At 32.7% G+C, this 22845-nt stretch overlaps 1 protein-coding gene and 1 non-coding gene across 5 annotated transcripts in view; both read right to left on the reverse strand.

Annotated features, from left to right (window-relative positions):
• The window catches only part of FSTL5 (follistatin like 5), a 682404-nt gene that overhangs the window by 193193 nt on the left and 466366 nt on the right, over window positions 1-22845 (reverse strand). The window lies entirely within an intron of this gene.
• Window positions 5955-6060, reverse strand: LOC144282785 (U6 spliceosomal RNA). The gene has a single exon (XR_013351227.1). It is a non-coding gene; the product is annotated as a U6 spliceosomal RNA (small nuclear RNA).

Genomic DNA, 22845 nt, shown 5'->3' on the forward strand with positions numbered 1-22845 from the left:
ACTGCCAGTTAAGAAAATGTGTAGATCTAACCAGGGACAATTTCTACTTTATTTTTTAATTGTTTTGATCACAATGTTGTTCAGGCATTTTCATTGCATTATTGTTCCTCTATTTTCTCAGATATTCTGTTGATATCAAGGTTAACACCTGGAAATTCTAGCTTTGGGTACAAATGGATTCTGGATATCAATGGAAGTCATCAAGATCTGGCATTTTGTTGTTTCTATACCTCTGTTCTGGTTTTTAATATGGTATTTTCATTTTTAGGCTGACTCTATCAACATGATAGCTCCCATAACATAATTTCTCAGGATGTGATCCCAGGTTTATAAATCTAAGTGGAGTGGAAAGAGCTCAACAAATCAGTCAGTTCATCCAAAATCTGGAAATGATGTTGACTGCATATTTTGATGATTAGACTGAGTTATGTGTGCCCCATCTGGAACTAAGGATTAGGTCAATTTCTTCCAAATGCATGGACATGGAGACATGGTGAGGTGGTTATCTAAGAAGATAAAGGAATGCTGGGTAGGCAAAATTAAAAACAAAACAAAATGCAACACTTTCTACTCTATTACTGCCTTGGTTTTAACTTTATATATTTTCTTGGAGTGCTACAATATGTATTTTTTCTTAAATCCTCTGTTTCCAATACTTCAGTTGCATTCTCAAACCAACTATTTCTTCCCGTATCTAAATCCCTTTAATATCTTGCATTTTGAACTATGCTTGCATAGGGAAAACTTAGTAGAACTTTTTACTACTGCCTAAGTCAGAGTTTGGAATTTGAGTCCATTCAGTAATTTGCCTATTAGGGGGGAAAAAAAAAGCCCTCTTCAGAAGACGAAAAAAGAACCCAGAGAGTCTATAACATATTGTTCTTATTGTCCACTCTCCAACTAAAGATTAATCAGACAGGCAAATAGAAGAAGATAACCAAACTCAAGCAGTAAGTAAATAAGGACTTTACATAGGATATTATAAATAAGAACAAACATCCAAAGGAAAATAAGGAATGACAAGAGAAATAATTTCAAATAAATCATATATATGTAAATATATATAATCATAAACATATATATGTAAAATAAAAACTCCAAATAAAAAAACTAGAGCTGAAAAGTCAACAAATAAAATTACATAATTAACCATCACTGAATGGACTCAACATCAGATCAATAATGCCTAAGGAAGTGTCAGTAAACTTGAATATAAATAGAAATTATGCTCTTTGAAAAATAAAGAGAAAAGGCATCAAAGAAAAATTAACAGGGTGCTAGAGACCCATGAAAAAAATATCAATGTTAAAATATGTGTACTTTTAATACCAAGGGATAGAAGAGAGGAAATAGGAATAGAAAAAATATTTATTGGCCCCAAATATGGAAGACAATATCAACTTATGATTCCATGAAACTAAACAAACTGAAACTTGATAAATGCAAAGTAAATTATAATGGTACCTAGGCACATTATAGTCAAGTTGTGAAATTAAAAGATAAAGAGAAAATGTTCAAAGCAGGCAAGAGGGGCAGGAGGAGTGACACACTACATATATTAAACAATAATGGGATTGACCACTTCATTCTCATTAGAAAGAACATGAAAAAAAGAAAAAGAGGCCAAGAAATAATAGAATGGCCTCTTCATATTATGAAAGGAAATGAAAATAAAATTGTGAGCACAGAACTATATATCCAGTAAAAATAATATTTATGGATGATGAAGTAGAGACATTCAGAAACACAAAATAGGAAATTAATTGCCAGCTTATTTACTATATAAAAATATGCTAAAAGGGTTTCCTTAGGATGAAAATAAACACATAAGTAATTTATATAGTACACAAAATATGATATATATAATATTTCATACATATTATATATACAAATATAAATTTATATAACTTAAATTGTATATAACATACAAGTATATACTATATATTTTAGATCGCAGAAAACACAAGTTAGAAAATATTTCAAGCTAAATGATAATTAAAATATAAGATTTTAAAATGTGGGACTCCTCGGTGGCTCAGCAGTTGAGCGTCTGCCTTTGCTCAGGGCGTGATCCCAGATCCAGATCGAGTCCCACATAGGGCTTCCTGCATGGAGCCTGCTTCTCCCTCTGCCTGTGTCTCTCATGAATAAATAAATAAAATCTTAAAAAAATAAATATAGGCTTAAAAGCATTTATTAAAATTTTAGTACTTGAAAGCAATAAATGATAATATATAAAAGATACTACAGTATGACCAAGTAAAGTTATTCCAAGAATGAAAAGCTAGTGTAAACCTTACTAAACAGCATATTCTACTACATTATCAGAATAGCATTATCATCTTAATGGATGAAGAAAAAACTGGACAATTTTTAGCTCTCATTAATGATAAAATTCTCTGAATACTGGAAGATAACTTCCTCAATCTGTTAAGGGATACCTTCGTCACAACAATAAGTCATGCCAATTTGCTTTATCCAGGAAACAAAGGTTGGTGCATATTATACAAATCAACTTACAGTGAAAGATTAAAAGAGAAAATTCATAAGACAATCTCAATAACTGCTGAAAAAATAACACATTTGATATAGAAGAATCATCAATGATAACATTTTCAGAACATTTAAAATAAAATTTATGTGCTAACAGGTATTCAGAATACCTACAGTAAATATCATATTTAAGAGTCGACCCTTAAAGCTACCTTTTGAGATTTGTTAAGAAGAGAAACATTCCTATTATCATAGTTTTCATTCAACATTGTACTGGAGTTTCTAAAAGGTGCAATAAGTCAAGGAAAAGAAATATAAGCAGAATTGGAAAGAAAGAGCCATGCCAGTATTCACTGGCGTTAAGATCAAATTATGAAGTTTCAATAGTGTCAGGTGAAAATACATGTAACTCAGACAGTTATGTGAAATATTGCTTAAATCAACACTCACAGATAGCTTTCTTAAACTTATGAATAGATTTTTGAGGCAGAAAGCCTCAGTTCCATTTCTAGCTTTGTTTCTAGAGTTTCCTGATATGCTAACAGAAATACAAGCATCCCAAGGGGGTGGTGGGGATTAAAATTATACGTAAATACACACAAATACACACACAGCTGTACTTTATGTTACATCTGGAATGTAACTTAGACTATAGGAGTAGGCTCAACTTCTTGGCCCATGTTTTATTTTAAAAGATATTGGGTACAATTAGAAATTATATTAATGAAGATCATTGTTCTCTCATTCTCAGGTTCACTAACAAAAATGACAAAAGCATGACTAGAAGGTGAATTTTTATTTTGTTTTTTAATTTTTTAAATTATCACTATTTACCAACATACACTCATACCAATCCCTCCATTTTTATTTCAACATTCTGGTGGAATTGAATAAATGACCACCAAATGATCATGTATTTAAAAAAAATATAAATCTGAAATACTGTATCTGGACTCTTTATAAAATATATTATGATGATTGTTCAAGATGATTACAGTTTTTATATTGTTTAAATGGAGTTGCTGTTTATCAGAATATTACAGTGAAGTGTTATGTTATCAATAAAACCACTTCCGGGGTAATTTATTTTAAGATTTATGTATTTATTTTTAGAGAGAGAAAGAACATGAGCTGGGGATGGGGCAGAGAGAGAATCTTTCATGCCAACTCCTTGCTGAGCTAGAAGTCCAAGGAATGACCGAGCTGAAACCAAGAGTTGAACACTTAACCAACTGAGCCATGTAATTTTTGATTATAGTTTAAGTTAGTTTTAGGTTCAGTTATTAGTAGGACATTTCTTTGTGTATGTGTGACATGGTTTACAACAGAAAAAATAATTTTTTTAAAAAAGAAAAATGACAAAATCAGGGTATTGTATCTCATATCCCAAACGATTGATTTCTGGCATGATATGATATTTCAGGTCAATTATAAATATCTCTTTATTTCTGTTAGACAAGGCTATTGTTTTTCCTTCATTAAGTGGGACCTCTAAAAGCAGATTTATGCAGAATATCTTGCACCCTTTGCTTGGGGAGCTTTAATTTAACGTATTTGAGATATTTGACATGGTAAAACTCTCAAGGACTTGCTTATACATGGTAAATTTATTATTTCTCTTTAATTAAATTCACATAAGCTCTTAGGCAATTAAACTTGCAAGAGAAATTTTTAAGTGATGAGAAAGATTACAGGGAGGGATGTATAAAAGTGAAATTTTCCAATACTGGTTACATACTATTGTACATGAGACAGACAGTGGGGAAGATAAATGCTTCTTCATAAGAGATGCGATAGTTATTACTAATTAAGAAAATGCATTTGAAGCAATTACTAAAGAACAACAGCATTAACTCTATCCATATTTGAATTTTCCCTTTCTGCCAAATTGAAGTGCCGACCTCCACTCCATAATTGACTGCACTAAATTTGATCCTCTCCACTTTTTTATATTAATAGGACTTCATGCTAAGTTTTTAAAGCCTAAATGACTTACAATTCTGAATTCCAGAGATAAGCGCTTTTATTTTGATATTTTAATTTTTCTCGTCATGTATGTATTTACATAGCTATAGCAATGCAATTTGTTTGCAAGATTGAAATTCAGGATATCATTTTAAAAAAAAAAAAAGGATTTTATTTATTTATTCATGAGAGACAGAGACAGGCAGAGGTATAGGCACGGGAAGAAGCAGGCTCAGGCAAGGAGCCCGATGAGGGACTCAATCCCGGGACCTGAGCCAAAGGCAGATGCTCAACCACTGAGCCAGCCAGGCACCCCAAAATTCAGGATATCTTCTATATAATAATTTAGAGAATAGAGAGCATATAACATTATGTGCACTTCCAATTTGATGGTTTTATAATGTAGTTTTATCATTCTTATATATAGATGTTTATTAAAAATTGCTTTATATTATGAACAGAACTACAGATTTATAGCAGTGGGTATCTATTAGGGTTTTTTGTTTTGTTTTTTTTTCCTTTTTTCTTTCCTTTTTTTTTTAATATTTTTTATTTTTTCCACGTTGTTATTTACATTCCAGTTAGTTAACGCAGTGTATTATTAGTTTCAAATGTACAATACAGTGATTCGACACTTTCGTACAACACCCATTGCTCATCACAAGTACACTCCTTAACCTAGGCACCTGTTCTCCCATCCCCCCACCCTCCCTGGCATATTTACTGTCTACAAAATTAAGTTGCAATCCTATGCAGACACCTGTTGCAGTCTAGATTGGAAAAAGCAGAGAAGCAGGTGTTGTGGTGAACAACATGAAAGTTGTTGCAGTTGGAGCCCAGTGGGGAAACACCAATCCTAACTCTGCTATGACTGTCAGTAGCATGCAGTATTTTTCATTAATGAGAAAGCAGAATGAAATATCCATCATATGGAAATGATAGCCTTCAAAAGTTCTCTTTAATCACATGCAAATTTTAGTCTTAATAAATTAACCTTTTTTTCCCATATTTACTAGTTTTTAATAGCAGTATTTCACAATTTTAGGAAGTGTGTTTTTATCAGGCACCTTTGTGCAAAATATTGACCCTCAGAAATCTCAATGGTTAATTATATTGAATTAATTTTTCATAATTCACCATATTTTTGTATCTATTACTACAGCACTAAAGGCATAAATAGTGTATAATCAGACAATTTTCCACATGATAACTTATCAAATTTTTTGGAGCATTAAATGGAATTGACTAAAATAATAGCACACCTATTCTATAGATACTAAAACATATAATTTCACATCTGAAATATAAATTATCATAAAATTTTTGAATTTATACTGGTATTATATAGATAGAGACTTTGGAATAGTTTTATAATGGCCACATATAACAAAATAACTCATTTTTAATTCAAATATAATATACAAGGAAGATTAGATATGTCTTATACAGACAAAAATAATATAACTTTGGAGACAATAAATCTAGCTTTTTTTCTTCTTTTTATGAAAAGCTTTGTGTAATTGTGTGTCATACTTGCACCAAGGCCATGCTAATCTTCTCTGTATCATTCCAATTTAGTTTTATGTACTGCCAAGCAAGTACCAAACCTGGCTTTTAATTCTGGCTTTACTTCTAGCTCTCTTTGTATGACTTTGGTAAAATCAGTCTCTTAGTCTCAGCTTCTCATACGTAAATGGGATGGGGGGAGAGAAGCACTTTTCCTTATTGAGTTTGAATATCATGATTCAATGAACCAATTTAATATAACATGTTAGCACTGGGGATAGCCACTCAAAAATGTTAATTCTTCTAACATATTATTATTTTACTGACTGGATTTGAAAATCTATAATCTCTATGTTTTGAGTTATGGAGACTATGGAAATTGTTTAAAAAAAAAAAAAACAAGGGGATCCCTGGGTGGCGCAGCGGTTTGGCGCCTGCCTTTGGCCCAGGGCGTGATCCTGGAGACCCGGGATCGAATCCCATGTCAGGCTCCCGGTGCATGGAGCCTGCTTCTCCCTCTGCCTATGTCTCTGCCTCTCTCTCTCTCTGTGTGACTATCATAAATAAATAAAAATTTTTTAAAAAAAAAAAAAACAAGTTGTACTTAAAATATCACTGAGACCTGATGAATCTAAAGGCTTTCTTAAGGTAGAAATGTTACAGTATAATCAGAAATATGACCACAATGATGAAAACTGCTTAAAGGAAACACACAAATGGCAGCTCCATTTTTTTAAGTTATTCCTGAAGAAAAATTACTATATAAAACATAATTTCAAAGTATAATCATTTTACTTCCTCAGATTAACCAAAGATGAATGACAGCCATATTACTTTTAATGTGCAAAGAGATGCCAAAAAGGACATTGAAAATCACTTTAGTCCATTAAGGGTAACATTAAATCCCAATGAAATTTAAGTTTTAATTTTATAATGCATCTCAATCTGAAACCTTCATTTCTAATTAGCAATTTATTCCTTTGAACTTCCTATCAGGTTGGCGTTGCCAATCTTAAGCCCTTTATTACAATTTGTCACTTACTCATTTTGGATGTCAAAATTCATACTACTAAGGGACAACCATGTTATTCTGCTACCTGGGTGTACCAAAAAAAAAAAAAAAAAAGTCACTGATCTCAATGACGAAGAAAGCTCTATGTCTTACTGACTGCTTAGCATATTCAACTCAATAGTATGTATTGGGAACTTCTTATGAAGATATCACTTTGGTTTTTCTTTGGTTATAAAATATGAATTAAGAAGCACTGCTAAGTGAGCAAAGACCTTAAGATACAGTGAGGGAGCTAAGGCAACATATATATAGATACGTATTAGACAAAGTAGAAAGACATGATATCAATGAATCATTAGTAAAATATAGCTTTGTTTTATTTCTGGAGAACAGTGACATTTAGGGTACATCCAGGCAGCAGAATGCTATGGTTGTCTAATATACGTCTCATACAAGGATTTTCTTCCTCTTTTCACCATTTTTCAAGTGGCCTATGGGACTGCCATCTACATCTCTACTCCCGCTCTGTTTCCTATCCCAAGTTGCAGCAAACATTTCCAAACACATTTCTTATTAGCAAGGAATTGTAAAATTATGAGGTTATATAAAAGTCAATAAAGTTATAGGTAACTTACAAAAATGCTCTTAATGAGGAGAGCAATCTTGAATACAAGAAAACGGGATTTTTTTTCAAGCTAACTAACGTATAAGTTTTGCAAAAATTATTGAGGAGTCTGGCTCCTGGTCAAAAAATCTATGTGTGATCTTTCAGGTCTGACCACAGGCAGTTACAAAGGTTTTGGTCTGGCAGACTTTGTGAGAGAAAGTTGCCTTTTGACACCAGACTCGGAGCGCAGCCAATGCACTGCCATCACTATAGAAAGTTATAGTTAAGAATCCAGGATCCCTTGGCCAGGATCCCTTGTATTACTAGCCCCAGCACCTCCTTTGGTTACCTTCCATCAAGAACCTACATCAGAAGCACTTGTGACAGGCACCTCTGCTGAGAATGCTTTATGGGGAGAAGAGTGGAGAAGAGACTCGAAGACACATTTTTCTACTCTGGACCCAGTATTTAGTACTTTGCTACGCCTAGCCCTTACCCATCCTTCCCCTCCTCCACTGGAGTCCATGAAACTGCAGGGTTCTTTTGTTCAGCTTTTTTTGGGGGCGTGAGGCAATTACTTTCATTTTGGCTAGCAATCCACCATGTCTGTGCTGATCCATCTGACCCTTGACTGGTGCCATTTCACGGAGAAAAATGAAACAGTGGGAGATTTGGCACTTTCTCTAATTTAGCCTCTTGCTTATATTTTTACACTAAGTGACTAAAGGCTTGGATGTTACTTTCATTTTGGCTTGTTCCATCAATCAGTTACTGTTAACACCAGGCAGTCAGCAATCTCCAGCTCAAGTCAGGCCTTGAAGTTGTCTACCTTCTTTGAATTGACCCTTTCTTGTCTATAAAACTGGGATATTGATACCTTTCTCATCATAAGTATAAGAGATGATATAAGAGGATGTCTTAAGATAAGACTTAACTCAATTACAACAATCTCAAAACCATAATTGTAACTGGAAACTGGAAGGATCTCCAAAGCAGTAAGTAACAGTGACTGAACACATGAATCATTTACACTTGGTTAAATTTTTATAAATATGAACAATAAATCTTGCATCCTCAAACTACATATGTTTTGTACTGGATGTCCACAGAGGACTTCAAAGTCATTATATTTATATATAAAATGTATTCTAATTCCAACAAGAAACCAACTCAGAAGATTCTTTCAATTTTACATAATACTAGGTACTATATAGTATTAATAGTACTACACAAGAGTCACTAGGACCGAAAATTTTAATTTGTTCCTGCTTTTTCCCTCATTTGTTGACAGAACATTGCTTCATATGCTCTTGTGAAAGAGGCCCCTCACTTGCTATCTATACCTGTTATATTAATAGGAATCTGACACAAAATGTCATCTTGTCTTTCCCCAACCTTTCTGTACCATATTTGCTCAGTAACAAACAAAGAAGCAAAACTTAAGCAAATGAATTCCTTATGGGCCAAATTAATATTACCTGATGCACCCAGGCAACTTTCAGTATTGATCTAAAGTCAAGAAAATTTCATTCCCCACTGTTATCTTTATACTAAGAGTTACTATGGCAATGGAGTTGGTTGGTTCTATGCTTCCCAGATATTATGTGTCCATTTCTACCTTCATAAAAATGTCCTTATAATTGGAGTTTCTGGTTATTGTTTAGAATTATTCTGTTCCTCCTAATTCTTCAAGGCAGAAGTCTGAACTTCTCTATACTTGACGTTATGTTATTTCACTTATTTAACAATATAAGTATTATTCAAAGTGCCACACAGCCCTCTCAGGCATACACAATCACCACAGTGTTTTCACTAGACAACTTCAATAATAAAAAAATAAGTATATATTAATTATTCATTTAAGAAGCATAGTTTCAAATTTGAACCGATGCCTGAATAAACTTGGTAATTAAAGCAAGAACTTTTTTTTCTATAATTTTGCTTATTTATTCATGAGAGACACAGAGAGACAGAGAGAGGCAGAGACATAGGTAGAAGGAGAAGCAGGCTTCCCACAGGAAGCTCGATGCAGGATCGAGTCCCGATCCCAGGGCCCCAGAATCACGACCTGAGCCAAAGGCAGATGCTCAACCACTGAGCCACCCATGTTTCCCTAAAGCAAATTGTATAAGAAATTTCAGCATATAATTTACATGGGAATTTAGGTATTTCCTTTAAGTCTTGGTTTATTCTTGAATTACTGTATCCTGATTTCTCATTTAAAGTTACCTCCAAAGAAAATTAAATAAATAAATAAAAATAATAAAGTTACCTCCAATTTAGAAGTTTTAGTTGGTTCATATAAGATTTATTTTAGTGTGTGACCAGGTCAGAACAACACTCTGATTACCATCCCACTGTACAAGAGTAACTTCTTTTTTTGTTGTTGTTTTTTAGAGGAAAGCAAATTCAATGAAACACAGATGCAGTAGTATATTTAGAGATCCATGGGTGTTGTTTCAAAGTCTTGAAAACTGCTATTATTTAAAAGCTAATGAGATTTTTTTTCTAAGTAAATTACGAGACAGACTATATCTTTCTGTTAATGTAATTGTACTCTTTTGGGTATTCTTCACCAGACTGTAATTTGTATATTCTACTCTATGGATTTGTGTTAAGGAAAACATATTTCATGGAATATTAAGAGTCTGAAATAGAAAGAACATTTTCTTGACAATTAATTTTGTGTTTTTCAGTTAGAAGGTGAATATTACATTTTCTTATGAAACATTCATTAGTGTTATATATACTTCTAATTTATTTCAAAGTTGATTTTTCAGTTCTTTGATTAATAAAATATTCACATTAATAGGATAAGATCTTATTAACAAATGAACAAGAATTAAAGTGAGGACAAAAGGAATGGGTAAATGTTTCTGTAAGGGGAAGAGAACTAGACCTTATTAAATTTTTACTATTTCTTGTGTTAGTTTAAAGACGTATATTTCATTTAATATAATTTTTCACAAATCTGTACGGTAAGTTGCTGGAATAGCTTTTATTTTCTTTAGAAATACAAAGACTGTGATTTAGAGAGATTTCATGCCTTGCCGACATTTAATTACCAAGGAACTGACAGAGCAATAACTTCAGTGTTTCATGGGTGCATCTCTCTCTTGGGCCAGGGATTATGTTGTAGTCTCTAAATGTCTTAATACAGCAGAGGCAATTAAGTTCCTTCCACCCACTTCACCAAAAAAAAAAAAAAAAAAAACCAAAAAAAAAAAACTGTTTCTAAGACAGAATTTTATCACTAAATTGTAAAAATAATAGCTCCCTCTTTTATTCGGTTAAATTGCTAGAAATGAAAAGTACATTTTACCAACATAATCCTGCTGGAGTGTATAGGAACTGTAGATGCATGGAGCTTACAACATGGTTGAATATAACTTTAAAAGAGTTAAAGCACAATTCTAATAAAAATATAAAGTGAAGAGGAGCCAAAGGTTTATTTATCTCATTAATGAGGGAACCAGCAAGATGGTAAAGATAGCTTGCAGTCCATTTGAAGAGCAGATGTTTATATAATTTGTGAAAGGCATACACATATAAATTTGAGATGTTTAACACAAAATTGGTTAATGATTATTTTGGAGTTATCTTTTCCATAGAATAGAAATCATTTGCATCTCTTTTGGGCAACATATAATAAAACTTAACATGCATATTCACAGAGTCTGTGCCCTAATAAGTAGTTAATGGACAAATGTACATCCCTAGTGAATTGAATAATCCTTGGGTGGGAATATTACTCCATAGTTCAATAACATCTTGAAAAATATCTCATTATCACTTATCTTTGTAACATACAGTGTCCCAAGCAATTGACTCTAAAGCATTAGGCAGAAGATGACCCTCTAGTTGGTTTCTCCTACCCAAAACATGAAATAACATCATAACATATTGCAACCATGTTTAGCCCAGGTTCTCTCTAAAAATTAAATTGTCCTTGTTCACCTCATACACTGAAGATTGTCTTTATTTTTATGCCAATATTTCTTGCCATAAATTAAAGTAAATCTTACATCTATAAACTCTAGAATCATAAAAGACATCATAAAAGATGATGTTAACTCATACATATTTGTTGACTCTGTAAACATTTTTGATAAATTGCCAAAAGAGCACATTCAAGCTAAATCAATAGACTTACATATGCCACAGTAGAATAGAAATTAATAAGGGAGGAATTAATATCTGCCTTTGGGACAACAGCTAGTTAATTTTTAGACAAAAGTAAAATCACAATGGATTTTTGCCATTGGAAGAAGGTCTTACAAATCATAATAATGTTAATATAGATATATTTGAACATTGGTTATATAAATTTAAGAGCATTTACTAGAGTTATCTATCATAAATATAATTCATTTTAAGTAGGAAAAACAAAATTTTTAAGCAATTGCCAATTAACGTACTTCACTAACATAACTGATTTCACATACCTCTGCATCTAATTACTTGAGTGATCAAGAAAAAATTCATTTCAGTGTTCTTTTTTAGAAGTGTTTTTACATCTTTGTCTTAATTTAATAGTGTTTTTACTATTTACTTATTTTACTGTTAGGAAGAAAATATATGATACATTTCTAACCTCTGCCAAAATCCTGCTAATTGAACAGAAATAAAATAATTCATCTTTGAAGGAACAACAAAATTAGATTTTACAATTTCTTTTCTTTTTGATTAATCACTTCCAATAGTCTCCTTAACTTTCCCTCTCTAAAACATTGAGTACTCAGAAGGATAATGTTGATAGCATACATGAATACTGTTAGAAGACACAGATATCTATGATACTATTTTTTATTTTATATTATGTAATCTTATGTGTTCTTGCACAAAAGGAGAAAGATAAAGAAAATAAGAATCAACAGTTACTGTTAAAGCCATGTTGTCTTTCTATATTAAACAATCTCCACCTATTATGCCTTAAATTATACATGAAGATTTTGATTTTGAACCCTATGATTGTTGGTGGCTGTGAAGCAATTATACCTAGAATTTTCCCTCAGTTTTTTAAAAATGTGTAGAAATAGATAGCTCCTACAAACTGGGCGTTATATAAAGGTTAGGAAGAAGTTAGCTATAATTAGAGGGCAATGAAAAGTCTACTGTGAAATGAATAGTATGTACTTTAGGAGGTCTGTAAGATCAATTGGCATAAGTTATATATATTTTAAGTGGTGCTCACTATTCTCCTTTGATACAAAACTGAAAAGTTGCTTAAAACTTTGTAGATGTATTATTTGTTTACAGTTCTATCTGCAAATATCGACCAAGTTGCATGGAGAAAGATAAACTGTAAAGAAAACCAAATTATTATTGAAATTATGCAGCTAAAAATCAAGTTAAACATCATCTTGTGTATGGGTATAAGTATGCAGGTTTCCCTTATGCTGAGAAATAAGTTAATCTATTTTTTAAAAAATTGAAAATGTCAATGCTTAGCAAATACTAAGTATCCAACCATTTTTATCATTTTGTTATATGTTATAAACATAAATGTACACCTTTATAATCAAATGCAAAAACTTGGGTTTATTTAATTATTCAAACCTTTTATCAATATATTAATAATTTGAAGCCGTTTATTAATCTATTGTCTTTGCTTACTCTTGTACATAACAAGGGACTTGCACTCTATTAAATACACCATGCTAGGGATCCCTGGGTGGCGCAGCGGTTTGGCGCCTGCCTTTGGCCCAGGGCGCGATCCCGGAGACCCGGGATCGAATCCCACATCGGGTTCCCGGTGCATGGAGCCTGCTTCTCCCTCTGCCTGTGTCTCTGCCTCTCTCTCTGTCTCTCTGTGACTATCATAAATAAATAAAAATTAAAAAAAAATACACCATGCTATCTCAAGCCTCCTGTACTTTTTCCTAAGAAAAGCCTACCACTCCTGCATTTAGCTCTCGACTCCACTGCAAAACTAACATATTCTTAGACATCTTCTGTGACTCTGCAACTTAAATTTGACTTTTTCTATTCTTTATATATTTGCATATAAAAGAAACAAATCTATATAGATAGCCACAAACTTACGATTTTTCAACTTTACCATGGTGTGAAAACTATACAAATTTGTAGACCGTGTACTTCGAATTTTAATTTTGATATATGTTCCTGGGCTAGCACTGTGTGGTACTAATACTCCCTGGCAATGCTGAGCAGCAGCAGTGGGCCAGAGCTCCCAATCAAGCATGGGATCATGAGGACAAATCCATATACTTAAAACTCATTCTGTACCCATATAGTCATTTTGTTTTTCACTTTCAGTGCCATATTCATTAAGTTACAGTGGAAGTTCACCACTTTATTTTCAAATAAGCTTTATGTTAGATGAATTTGCCTATCTGTAGTCTACTGTAAGTGTTCGGAGCACATTACAGTAGGCTGGGCTAAGTTAAGCTGCTCAGTAGGTTATATGTATTAAATCCATCTTCCACTTAAGGTATTTTCAACTTACAATGGGTTTACTGGGATGTAACCCCATCATTAGTGGAGGAAGATCTGTATTTATGAAGCTTTCATACTGTATTGTTAAATGTAATGCAATTATGTTCTTTTTTGATTCCTTCAATCTGTGAGATTTTGAAGACTGGAATTGATGTCTCTTACAGGTATATCCTCAGCATTTAACTGAATGCCTGAAAAGTGTACCAGTTTAATCAATATTCGTTGAATATATAAAGACTAAACAATGATCAAATATGTGTTGCCCCTCATCTTTTTCTCCCCCCCTTATTGCATATGATAGGAGATTAAATTGAAACTGCAGTAAAAAAATCAATATGCTTAATGAGAAATGTTATTAAAGAAATGGAATCCAGAAATTATTGAACTCTGTTAGGCTTCAATGATTGACTGCTAATAAACATAGGTTGATTGATAACCCTGCATGTGACTACAGTAAGTAAAGTCTCTAGCAAGATGTTACACTATACAAATAAACTCAATAATGCATAATTGTGAATATTAGAAATATCACCATGTCATTGGTCATTTGCGCATTTAATTTTATCATCTCCTATGCGTCAGTACAGTACTAAACTCATATCCCAAGGTTGAATATGTAAAGGTCCTTCAGCTCCCAGTTCTAATCTAGAGAAAAAAATCAAGAATGTTAATAGTTTTATTATGATGCAACACGTATGATGATTACTAGACAACGAACTTTAAAACAAGTCAAATTTAGGGTTAAGAAATATTTATTTGTTTGTAAAAAGTGCACTGGATTTAGGTAAATTAAAAAGACAAGGGAAGATTTTCCAGTAGAGAGATGTGTTTGAGAATGGAAATAATAGCACAGCTTAATAGTCAGAAAGCGTTAGTGTTTTGGAGATTTGTAGGAAAGAATGAATATGTATGAATAGTATGAGAAATTAATAAGAAAAATAGCCTTCCAGAATAAGCTAAATAATTTGAATCTTTTTCTTTTCTTCATGCAAGCTACAAGCAGCCATTAAAGGGTTTTGAAGAGGAATGCAAAATGACTAAATATAAATTTTATGTCGATCTGTCTGCCTGTAATATGAAGTGTAGGTTTAAGCTGGAGGGGCAGTCTTGGTAGGAAAGGATCAAGTTTGAAGGTGAGAAATGATAAGAGCTGAAACTATGAGATGATGGAAGAGATTTAAGAAAAATTTAAAAAAAAAAGTTAAATTCACAAGTTTTGTAACATTAGATTTGAGGGACAAATTGAGAGAGAACATTAGCAGGATTCAGTTTTCTGGCTACGTTTACATGGAATAGGAAACACTACAAATGTTGCAGATTTGGGGATAAATATAATTGGTTTGGATTTTGATGTGGAACAAAGGCAAAAGAAAAATTTCCTTACTATCTACAGCCCATTGACAAGTACTTGAAACTCACAGAGTGATGTTCCTCTAGGAACTCGGCTGCCTCCATGTTACTACTTCACTGAGGGCAAGAGAGCAATCTTAGCCCAATCCCCAGGACCCCGTTAATTCTATTTAATATATAAAAAATTCCTTTGGAAATATCCTTTGTCTCTAGCCCCCAAGATATATACTGGCAATCATCCCCCAAGCACATGGCCCATAGATATACATCTGAAAGGTCGCATGACTCAAGTTTTATTAGACAGTGATAAATGACCTTTCCCCAACAATAGCTAGCCACATCAAGGTCCTGGAAATCCTGCTTCCAAAATTCTTTAGAGACTTACACTATGCCTAACCTCCTCCCAAGTTAAAGGAGATAATGGGCCACACCTCATGACCCCTGTGCAACTCTTTGCCCAGAGGTCCAGTCCCCAGGCTTTAATAAAATCATCTTTTTGCACTAAAGACGTCTGAAGAATTGTTTCTGGGTCCTTGGCTCTGAAACTCATCTTTCCTACATCAGATTTCACACATTAAAATGAAAAAAAAAAAAAGAAAGAAAAGAAGAGAAAATTTAAATAGAATTATAACTTAGAATGTATTAGCTTAAATACAGTAGTTGAAGCCATGAGTTCAGAGACATAATGAAAAAAAGATAAAAATGTTTCATCAATTTAATAATCTATATTGATATTTAGCAACAGTTTTTATAAAAAAAGAATGTCATAGTAAAGTCATGTTTCCATAGTAATATTCTTCATAAACTTATTAAAATAACAAGATCCATCATAACTTTGAAACTGTACCTGAAATTTTAAAACTAAAAAAAATAACATACATTACCAGGTACTCAACAAATTAGCATGTGAGTATTTCATTCACCTATCCACACATGAATATTTTCAAATTGTTATTTGCAAGAATAAGTTCCTAAGGAATAAGGCCAAAGGCATTTAAAAATATTTTTAAATTTTTGATTTTAATACTTTCTGAAGAAATGAATAGTACTATGCAGTGTTCCAGAATATTAGCAGAACAATGTAATTTAGAATAAAATTCACTTTAATGAAGTATTTTCTTAGGCAATGTTTATGATCATGTGCAATTTCACCAATTAAACACCTATATAGGTGGAAAATGAATGTATGTTGCGTGTTTGCCATTTGTGGAAGAAATCCAACATCTTTAGCCTGGCCAATATTCCTAGCTTTCTTTGGCTTGGAAGATTTCAAATGATAAATATTTTCTAATTCCCCTTGGATTTTAAGTCACAATGGCCTCAGGCTTTTATTCAAAATAAATTACAGACAAAAATTCCATGGTGAATGATGTATTATACTACAAACATTAAATGTCTACATTTTTACTTAAGGAGAAATAAGAAATGGATTGTTTATAGTCTAGAGAAGAAAAAAGTCAATAACTTCCTTTTTAATAACTAGTGTTGATGTTATACTCTAATATGTTCCATATTAAAATACAAAAATATAGGTTTCTAAAAAGTTAAAATGAAAACTTGCTAATTAAATTGTTTTTATTGGTGATACATACTTTGGGTTCTGTTATCAATGAATAGCCTAAAGGGTAAAAATACCCCTTTTGTTTGTATGAGATCTCTAAAATTCATAGGCTTAAGGGAAAAAGTTATATCTTCACACTGCTGTAAGTATTAAAACTGAATAACAGAGTCAGAATTCTCTTCTACTAAAAATAATTTCTTTTAGTCTCTGGGAGCTAAGTATGACTTGGGGATTTTACTTCTAAATTTGAAGTTTAGTAACATATTCTGAAACATTTTATTTTTCATCAGAATATGGTATAGTATCCTATATTAAGCATTTAATGCCTTTAAAAATCTGGACATACTAAAATAAAATTAACAATAAAATAAAATTTTATGGGGTGCCTGGGTGGCTCAGGGGTTGAGAGTCTGCCTTTGGTTCAGGGTGTGATCCCAGCGTCCTGGGATCAAGTCCCACATCGGGCTCCCTCTGCCTCTCTCTCTCTCTCTCTCTCTCTCTGTCTGTCATGAATAAATAAAATCTTTAAAAATAAAATAAAATTGTATTACAATTTTTAATTTTGATAAAATCTTATTACTATGCTGTGCTATGTTATCTCCCACTGTTAGTTTTGCCAGCTATGTACTAGGAAATTGAGCATTAAATAAACAAAAACTAATACGCAAGCTGCCATACATGCAATTGGATTCTGATTTGAATTAAAGTGATTATTTCAATTGGTTTACTTTCCGTGAGTGATGTATCATTTTTCAATGGAACGCTTTGCTTTAAATGGATGTTAACTCTACATGGTGAGAATTGTTTCAAATAAGCTGTAGGGATAGAACCATCTTCAGAATGATCAGGGAAAAAATCATCAGACTGAATACAAAATAAATAAATAAAACTTAGTAGAATATTTAAGGAGAAGCCTGTAAAAGCCAAATAAAACAATCAAAGAGGTAAATTGAAGCCTGATGAAACTACCAAAGGAACAAAGTTGGTGAGCAGAGCTGCTCAGATTTGAATTCAGATGGATAATCACATTTGATGAATGCCGAAAAACAAAACAAAACAAAAGTATAAAGAAAAAAGTTAGAACATCTTCCATCCTCTTAGACGGCCATAGATAGAGGAGTAGAGATTGCTCTCCTGTTCCTCTTCGGTAACAGAAGAGCTGTATGCCTGGCTAAACGATGGTATTTACCAGTCTCCTTGGTACAGTTATTGCTGTTATTGCTCATCACTGACCCATAAACAGATGCGGGACTTCCAGGAAAAAGATCTTTTATCTTTTACTTGCTTTGTACTGCTGTGAGCCTGGACTATAGAATGCTGGAATATAGATCAGTGGCTGGAGCTCCAACAGCCCTCTTGATCCCTGAGATGACCTTTAAGATAAAAGTCATACTTTTGGAATGTCAGAAAGAAGATAGAAGATGGAGGTCCTGATGCTTCATGGAGCAATCATGCCAGCTATGGAAGGGAGATTTTATGAAAGAATAAACTCCCATGCATTTAATCCACTATTTTTCCTAGTCTCTTCTCAGTGTGAGACACAATTACTAACAGGTTAGATAGATGTAAAAGAAACAAAAATCACAGAATAAATGCAAAGGTGGAAAAATAATATCTACCAGGCAAATGTATTAAATTCACTTTCAACAGTTCAAACTCTTAGTATCAGTGATGTAAGCCATAGTATCATTTATAAGAAAAGCTTTATGCAGTATTTAAGACAATTTGAGTTTCATGTAAAGAGAATGCCAGACATAGCAAATAAAATGCAGCACCTAATTACAGTCGAATTTCAGACAGATAAGAATGATTCTTGTGTAAGTATATACCATGCAACATTTGGTACATACTTATTGTGAAAAAAAATATTTATTGTATATTTGAAATTCAAATGTTTCTATGAGTTTTGCATTTTAATTAGCAAGTCTACCTTTAAAGTTGTTGAAAGTCATAATATAAATTAAAGCAAGTTGTTTCAAAATAGTGTTTTCATAGGGCTTTATGCTTGTTATTAAGCATGACCAACAATGCCATATCAATAATAGTGATAAAATAAATAAATTATATTTTATCTTCAACTTGGTATGTGTCATTGAATTTTATGACAATCCCTCCTTTCATAGATGAAGAGACTGCAACTTAAAGTGGTTCAATCAATCCACTGAGATTGCATAGCAAATAAGTGGCAAAACTAGGACTGGAATCTAGGAACCAGCTTGAGAGAAGGAGAAGTAACGTCAACAGGAGAGTCATGCTCTAAACCTCATTGCTGCTCATCTGCATCCCCTGGTCATAGCTCATTAGACCAACATGACAATAATACCAGAATTGTAGTATGTGTGCCAACTTCCACTATAAATAGAACGATGAAAGTAAACCAATTCTCTATTGCAGGAATTTAGGCAGAAAGAGGATTGAGGACACATATAGAAAGGAAAATATATGAATATATAGTAGCTGAGTGAATTTAATAGCATATCTTTAGAGCAGGGATTAATACAAGATTGCTAATAGAAAATTAAGTCAGCATTGTTCCTAAAGCTGCATTGAATAGAAAAAAAGAAAAATCTTCCAGCTTAGGTGACCATAACTTACAAATCTGGTGAGGGCCTTTTCTGTTGTCTCTAAACTCTTTTATTACCACATGTGTTCTAACATTGAATTCCTGTTGTTCTAGTCAGGTTGAGTGTTTCTGTGCTTTTGAAACATATATTAGGAGAAAGAGAAAGAAGCAGGAGGAAGCGTCAGGAGGAGGAGGACAGGAGAGAAGAAAAAGCAAAGAGCCTAGTTTAACTGAACATTTACAATATGACTCATAGAGTGTTACCCATTTTAAAATGCTTTATCTCATTACTTCTCATGCAAAAATGAGTTCATTCTACTATTATCTTCAATTTGCATATAAAGAAGCTGGGCATAAGCAGGTTAAATACCTTGAGGACACATCAGTCCCAAGAGACTATTTGTTAATTAGAAACCAGCCCATTTTGCAAATCATCCTTGTCACTGCCTCCAGTAATTGAGTAGGGCTCTTTTATTCACTTGGTGCAAGACAGAAGACAAGCCAAATGAAAGGCTTCTAACATCAAGTGGATATCAATTAGTCCCACCCATAATAACAGAGAATATAAAACCTATTAGTAATTATTTGGGGCCAAATTATTTGGGATACATTTTGCAAAGGGTAGCAGAAAATGACAGGCCATCCCACTTCCATACAGTGGTTAAGTTCAAGAATGAGATTCAATAATGTATATAAACATTCTGACTGGGGGATGACTGGGTGGCTCAGTGGTTGAGCATCTGCCTTTGGCTCAGAGAGTGTTTCCAGGGTCGTGGGATCCAGTCCCACATCAGGCTCCCTGCAGGGAGCCTGCTTCTCTCTCTGCCTATGTCTCTGTCTCTGTCTCTCTCTCTGCATCTTTCATGAATAAATAAATAAAATCTTAAAAAAAAAATAAACATACCAACTGTACCACTTATTAGCTCAACAACCTTGGGTGAATAACTGTCTTGGCATAAATCCCCACAAATGTAAATGAGGGTAAGATTTCCTGCACCACCACCCCCAAAAAATTCCCTGCTTCATGGAGTTGTCTTTAGGGCTAATAAGATAATAAAATAGTGACATAATGAGAATTAATATGAATCTATCCTACTAAATAAATAAAATTATAGATGCAATGCATGGAAGGGAAATTAAAAATGTACTCACAGGATTTCTTCTGCTTAAGAATGGGAATTAGTGGATATAAAAAAGGAGCCATTATTAAGCTTTTAAAAATATATCTATATTATTGTAATCTTTTGTAGTCAGAAAGAATTTATATATTGCCCAAGTAAATATGTATTAAATCCTACATAATAAATATTAAAGAATCAGAAATAATATTGAAAATTGTCATCAATTTCTTTTGACAGAAAAAGCACTTACGATTTTAACCTTACATAATTTAATGGGAATTAAGCTCACTTTTGTGGGAATAAATATATACTGATTGGGTATAACATTGACTCATATCTGGAAGTTTTGAAAGTTCTCTTTGCTTATAAACAAAGGATGTATTTTATAAGAGTAAGGTCATCTCGATCTTTCAAGACATCCAAAATCTATATCTAATGATGAAACGTACATTTTAAGAAGATACAATTGTAGATGTCTCTTAATTTATTAATATGTTAGAATAATTTAATAATTTAATTTAATAATAATTTAATATAAAATTATTTAGACAACATTCTTGGGACAAATAATAGAACCCATTCCAACTAGTTTTAAGCAGGGATGCCATTTAAGGAAGCTATTAAGAAAGTCATAAGATATCCAGAACTGAGTGTCATCCTTAGGGAATGAAAAGCCAGGGAAAAAAAGCACAGGCCTCATGTTGAGACTGACCCATGAAGATCCAACTGAAGCTGAACACGGACCAACTCTAGAATTTTTATCACTGACGTCCTTGCAAGTAGGATCTGCTGCCACAGCACTTACCAGGTAGGAGGGAGGGGAGAGGGAATTCTCTAAAGCACCTGCAATTCCCTGTTCTTGCTACAAAATGACACCTTGTTCAGCAGTGTCTTTGTTGCAGCCTTATTCACATATCTGCTCCCTAACTGTGAAGAAGGCTAATTAAGGTAACTAAGTTTCTGGCTTGGAAAAGCAAAGAACCAAAGCACTGCCAAAATATTTGTAGGGTTGTTCAAAAGATGTTGAATAATTAGATGACACATAAGATGTTCACTAGAGACAGTACTGACTCTCTCCTTCTCTGAATATATATATATATATATATTATGTAGTTAATACTAGGTTATTATATAACAAATGTAATAATATATATACTATAACATATGGTTATAATCATTTAATATATTTAATGCAGTTATATATAAAAATTATATGGTTAGTTTATTAACTAATAAACTCTATATATAGATGGATAGATACCGATAAATAGTTTATTTACATGATGAATATTATAGCAGACTTCAAGCAGGAATAAGTATAAAACAAAACACGGTAAGTAATATTTTACTAAACTAAACTGTTTATTTCACACTTTAGTTACATTGGTAAAGGCATTTAAATGTAAACACCGTATATATTGGGAAATTTAATAAATATCCCTTTCAAAAATATCTCTGCAGTTTTGTTTGGAAGGCTGGTAGCTTGTAATATGTACATTATGGGTTATGAATGTTTATCCAACTTATTTAACTATGACTTGTAATGAAATGGAAACTTTCTAAATCTTAAAGATGTTTTTAAAATTCTCAAAATGTATCTGTTCTGTGCATGTAGTCAAAGTAACTTTATCCAATAAAAATCAATTTACTGATGCCAGAATTTATCTAATACTTACAAATTTTTTGGACACCTAACTTACCTATAATAATTTTCTTAGAAATTTCAAGTTTCTAGAACAGAATCAGAAGTTAGGAAGTAAACAAAATAATTTGCAAGATACATGCACAAGAATGAGCTCATTTTTTACAATTTTTCCACAGAATATTACTCATAACATATACTTCCTTATTGAAACAACTCAAATGAGATTTTTGAGGTATTCAAACCACAGCACCATAGAATACATGGGCCTCTGGATATCACAGTGGAAAACTTGATAGTAGGAACGAAGATAGAAAAAGATAAAATGTAGACGTAACAACATATAAGCAAGCCCAAGGTGGCTTTATCTAAGGCTGTATCTCTCAAAGATTCTTATATGCTGCTGAGATGATAGCTATTCTAATGCACAGTGTTCTTGATATCATAAGAATTAAATATCATACTCCATTTACTCTCTGAAGAAATTTCGATGTAAGCAAATTTAGGCAAAAATGTTAAATTAAAAAATTAAAATTGGAAAGCTTATGTTTTGAATCATTTGAGGA

Source organism: Canis aureus, chromosome 13 (assembly GCF_053574225.1).
Source record: "Canis aureus isolate CA01 chromosome 13, VMU_Caureus_v.1.0, whole genome shotgun sequence".
NCBI classification, from domain to species: Eukaryota; Metazoa; Chordata; class Mammalia; order Carnivora; family Canidae; genus Canis; species Canis aureus.